We start from the raw sequence: 5,566 nt of genomic DNA, 5'->3' as shown, positions 1-5,566 counted from the left end.
GCCGGGCGGGGCAGGGCAGGGCCGGGCACCCTCGGGGGCGGAGCAGGGGGCGCGGCTGCCGGTACCGGCCCCGAGCGGCCCCGGTACCGGCCCCCGGCCACCATTGTGTGGTCCGCGTGTCACCGCAGCCTCCGCCCGGCCCGGCCTCCCCCGGCTCCTGCGGCCTCCCCGCTGCGCCGGGGCAGATGGAGGGAGAGGCTGTGCTTTCCTTCTCTTTCTCACACACAGTGGGCAGCTCAGACATGGCCGGGAGGTGACAAGGCGCCATCCTGGTGCCCGGATGGGGAAACATCCCGCCAGGCACATCTGGGGTTCCTGTACCCCTCTTCTCCCTCCAGGCTGCCTGCCCCGTGCCTCCCTCTGTTCCCAGAGGAACAAGGAGCGCCTTGAGCCGGCCGGACAAAGCAGCTCTTCATTGCGGTGCCCTGGGAGGCTCAGTGGCTGCCCCCGCTCCAGTGGAGCAGTGGTGCTGGTTCTCAGAACTGGGAGACAAAGCTGGAGGTGGAAGCACAGTTAGCGCTATGAGGCCATGGCTGTCACCTCATGAGCAGCTACCACAGGGCCACCCGAAGCCCTGGCTGTGGGATTTTGGTTGTGAGCACACACAAGGCCTGTTTGCAGGGCTGGTGTAGGATGATGGTGACTTGTCTCTGAAATCCAGTTCACAGAACCACCAGAACGGTTTGTGTTGGAAGGGCCCTTAAAGCTCCTTCAGTTCCAATCCCCTGCCATGGGCAGGGACACCGTCCACTAGAATAGGTTGCTCCAAGCCCCTGTGTCCAACCTGGCCTTGAGCACTGCCAGGGATGGGGCAGCCACAGCTTCTCTGGGCACCCTGTGCCAGCGCCTCAGCACCCTCACAGGGAAGAACTCACTGACAAGATCAGAGGTATGGTCATGCTGTCATATCAGCCAGGAAAACCCCACAACAGCCTTCAAAAGGCTGATGCTGCTATTTCGCAGACACTTCCATTGCTGTAACAGTATTTTGTTTGGTGCTAGCATAAGCTACTTGCTAAATGACACATACAAGCTTGAACACAGCATTGAGGATTAACCTAAAGAACTGAACCACATGTAAGAGTTGAAACGTGATCTCCAAAATAAGCCAGATAAAGCCAATACAGCTCAGCTTCATCTCCAGTCAGGATAAGAGGAGTCATGCTGAGCACTGACCCCAGCAGCTGGTGTCACACACTTCCATTTTGTGCTTCCATTCCCTGCCATCAGTGAAATGCAACATTAACAGTGAGGATCCTGGTGATCTGTATCTACTTGCATCCCAAATACAGTTGGCACAAATTTTCTTATTAATCAGTTTAATTTGAAGCTTTGAGATGCATTTGTGTCAGTGAAAACATCATTTGGGATGACCTATTTGACAAGAGACGAAGACTTAAAAGAAATGATACTAAAAAAAGGTAAAGGAACTAAAAAAAACTCAACACAATTGGCCACAGTGACATTTCTACAGACACCACAAAATGAAGTGGTGAGATATGAAAGAAGAACTCAGCAACTCAAAATACAAATAAAGATCAATTACTCATTTCAGACCAATCCAGTGTTATGTGATCAGCTCTCACAAGAGTGTATTTCAAAAGAGTTCCTGAAAAATACCATGCTTCTGCTTTCTGTGTTTGCCTGCCTCAAATGGAACAAGACCACAAGAAGAAGTTGGGGTTCAGGGGAAGAGGATAGACAGACAAACCAACCCTGAGCAAACATACCTTCCTTTAGCTGCCTTTCTATTGACTTGTGCTTCTGATGCAGAAGTTCAAGTTCTGACAGTGTGGTCACTGGTGCTGCTGGGTGACAGATTTTCCACCTGTTAGTGGCTGTTTTCTGTAGCTGCACTTCAGGGGTCATTTCTGTTGTGATAAGGATTCTGCTGCACTGTTGTTTCCTGTAGGATAAGCAAAGTTGTATTAGTAATGGTGATACTGAGAACCTGCACTGTGACTTCACAGCGGCTGTTGTGGCTGCAGATAAGGAACTAGTGACACATTATTTGACATTTCCTTGTCAGCCACACACAGCATTCCCAGTTTTTCATGCATACAGAACGGTGGAAGGCCTACTACTGCTGTGATTTCCAGTAGGAATATGAAATGCAAAAGTCTTGCAAAAAAAACCCTAGTTGTTTAGTGTGTTTCAAAGCAGCTTGTTGCAAAGGACTCACTGAGTGTGTCTCTTAGCATGGCTATAAAGCAGATATTAGTCCCCTTCTGCTTCTAAAGCTTGTAATGTATTTTCTTCATTCCTCATTGTCCCTTGCTGTTTGGGCTTAGTGATACTAAAGGAGGTGTCTTGCACAAGTGGGGAGGTTAAAGCCAGCATTCTACTGCTGTCCTCAGTAAAAAGAAAGTGTTTTGGATAAGAAGTGACTGTAACTTTCTGTACCTTTCAATCCCATTTTCTTCATGAATGCTGACATGTAATTTTATCATTATTTAAAAAGTATTTTACAAGGATGCGTTCTAAAACAGGGAAGCAGACATTATAGATCATTGTATGTAATTTATGCCAAAAGAACAGACTCCTCAAACCTTCTATCAACTGTATTAACTCCAAGTCTTTACTTTTCCTGGCGTTTGTGGTAAAAAAGTAAATCCAAGAGCAAAGCTCATGTGACCAGAAAATTTGGCTGCTGTTCTTGCCAGAGACTTCAGAAAGAGACACGTAGAAAAGGCTTTTCAAGAGCAGGCTGATTTGACCTAGAAGAAATCCACAAGGAAGGGTGGGACGATAGACAGTATCCCATCTCTAGTAATTTGGTATTGTTACCAATTTAGTGGGCTTTAATTACTGTTAGGTTCTGTCCAGATGTTCAGAATGAATAGGCTGAAGTCAGCCTTTTCTCAATAACTGTTGTTGCAAAACTGCTGCAGGCTTTCAAGCACTCACAAGAATAAAAGAATCGAAGTAGAAATACAGATGCCATTACTCAATCTTTCGTCTTGCTCACATCTTTTGTGGACTTTAAACTTTATATGGATATTTGATAAAAGCACACAAATCAATTCAAAAGCAAGACCTTTAAAGTGAAGCTGTTTGCCTTTTACCATACAAAGGAATGTAGTTTTATATGTTTGTGAGTTTCACGTTAAAGACACCAATCTTACTTACAGCTGGGTAATGGCTTCAGGGTTTCTTTGTTACAGATAAGAAATAGCAGTAATTATATTTCAAAACTGCTTTTCATTTCTGTTCAGAATTCAAACATTCTCCTCAACCCACATGTCAGATTAAAGTGATTTTCAGAATTGTTGAGTAAAAAAGAAGATGGATCCATCTGAAGATGGATCTGGGGCCACTGGAGGGGGAAGCGCTGCCCTGTTAGTGTCACTGAGGAGACACCATGTTGTGCTTCCATTGGGGAAGCGGTTCTGAGCAGGGTGACTAAACCCCATCAGAGAGCCAGCCACAGTGTATGCCTGCAGAGTGAAAGGGCCAGGACTACTTGGAATTTTCCCTGGAAAAGAAGAAATCTCCCAAATGAGGTGCTCACACCCTTTGCAGGCTGTTGTCCTGTCTGGGGTGCCACAGGTCGCAGTGATGATTACCTGTCCTGAAGTCTAACTCAGCTAAAACCAGGGGAGCTCCCACCATCTGACCAGCTCTGCCAAGGGTGTCACAGATAGAGAAGTAGCCAATGGATTTTTGTGTGATATTTTAACAATTTTGTTTTTTTTTTAATTATTTTTATTTTATTTAAATGTTACAGTATCTGTGTTACAAGACTGGTATTTAAGGAAATGGAAATACCAAGTGCTTAAAAGAACTGTATTTAAAGACAGTGAACCCGACTGTAACTGCACCAAAACAGATCATTTTCCGTTTAAAGACTCCCTCTTGTGGCAGTCATTCTCAGCGGCTCGTTTTGACCTATTTTTCTAGTAAAAGTCACTCGTATAAGGTCTTGCAAAACTTGAAAATGGTTCTGTCATCTACTTTAAAGTTAGGACCCTGACAGCTGCTGACAGCAGTTGTACAACTGTATTTTGTAACTTTCTACACAGTCCTTGCTATTTATTCCTCAGAGACTTATTTATTATGTCAATGGGAGAAAAACAATCAAACTGGTTTTAATCTGTGCTTTTCACCCTGTGTCAGAGGTTTCTGCCCACATGAGGTGGAGCGCAGCAGCCAGCACCTCCCTGCTAGGGGCTGAGCAATATTTAGGGGTAGGTGATTCACAAGGCACTCACTGCAGAAAGCAAAGGATTCCCTGTGCAGGGCTACACTAAGAGAATGGAATTAGTAATGTCATAGTACTGGAGATGGAAAGATATTCCCATAGGGATGTTAATATCTTTGGTGTGCTGCCTTATGGGAAGGTGCTGTCAATCTTGGACATTGCTACATGTGGAATGTGATGTTTTCCATACTGTGGGAGGCTGAAATAAAATCCTTATTGTCCTCCATTAGCCTGCTAGGAGAGGAAGTCATATTATTTAGACTCTATGTATAATTTGGGCAGGAATTAGCTCTTTTCAGTCACACTTCAGCCCTAATCAACTCTCAATTCTCCAACAAGCAGAATCCTTCCACTTTAATTGAAGCTCTTGGCTTCTGAGGCACTAAAGCTGACTAAAGCATCCTGTTCCTCCCCAGAAGCATAAATCATCGTTGGAAACACGCTGTGCGGCTGCCCTCTAGCAGCTCCTGTGGTAATTCCTCTTTAAACAGAGATGTAATTACCTTTAACAGGTTTGCAGGCCCTAAAGCTTTCCAAAAAGAGAATCTCAAAGGAGTTTCAATTAAACACAAGGTAAAGCTGAAAATATTAACATGAATCTGGAATACCAGATTTTGAGCATCTGGACTCATTGGTTCTATAATGTCTGTGTTCATGTAAGGGAAGTTTGGATGTGGAGCTGAGAAGCCGGTTAAGTTTATTGAACTGGAAATATATCGAATCCTCCTCAATGGTATTTTTACACATTTTACACTGTTTAAACTTTTTTTCATCTTTTGGATCACTGATTTATACTTTTTTCTCCCATGAACTGTGAGATTTGTGCAGCACCCTCCACTTTAAGGTCTTTCGTGTTTATACTATTTCAAACCCACAAATGAAAGCCAAAATTAACAAACAGGTTAAGGAATTTCACAGGGCATTGTAAAAGACAACAGATAGAACGCTGATTTTACCGGGAACTGGGCATAGGAAGAGTTCTCTACAGTTCCCTAAAGACTTTGGATATTGGACTATGTTGGAGCATGGATGTCCTGCGTACCTGAGCTTTACCGGAAAATTCCCGCTTGTCTCTTCCTCACACATGGTGAGATTTTGTCGTTCAGAAGACACTGTCTTTGCAGGGATTCTGAGGCAGGATAGGAAACATGGATAACCTGGAGATTACCTAAACCCAGAAGCTGGAGGACAATTCTAACAGTCCGGAGGCAGCTGCAGGGGTGGTTTCGGATGCGGGAACACGGAGGTCTGAGGGGCGGTGCGATTTTCTGCCGGGCCGGGCGGATCCGGGTCCCATTCCCGTCAGGAACAGCCGGGAATACCACATACTCCCTCAGAGCACTCGGCCCCGCACCGCCTGAGGTA

Source organism: Melopsittacus undulatus, chromosome 11, assembly GCF_012275295.1.
Source record: "Melopsittacus undulatus isolate bMelUnd1 chromosome 11, bMelUnd1.mat.Z, whole genome shotgun sequence".
Taxonomy (NCBI): domain Eukaryota; kingdom Metazoa; phylum Chordata; class Aves; order Psittaciformes; family Psittaculidae; genus Melopsittacus; species Melopsittacus undulatus.
Note: the sequence above shows the minus strand (reverse complement) of the source record.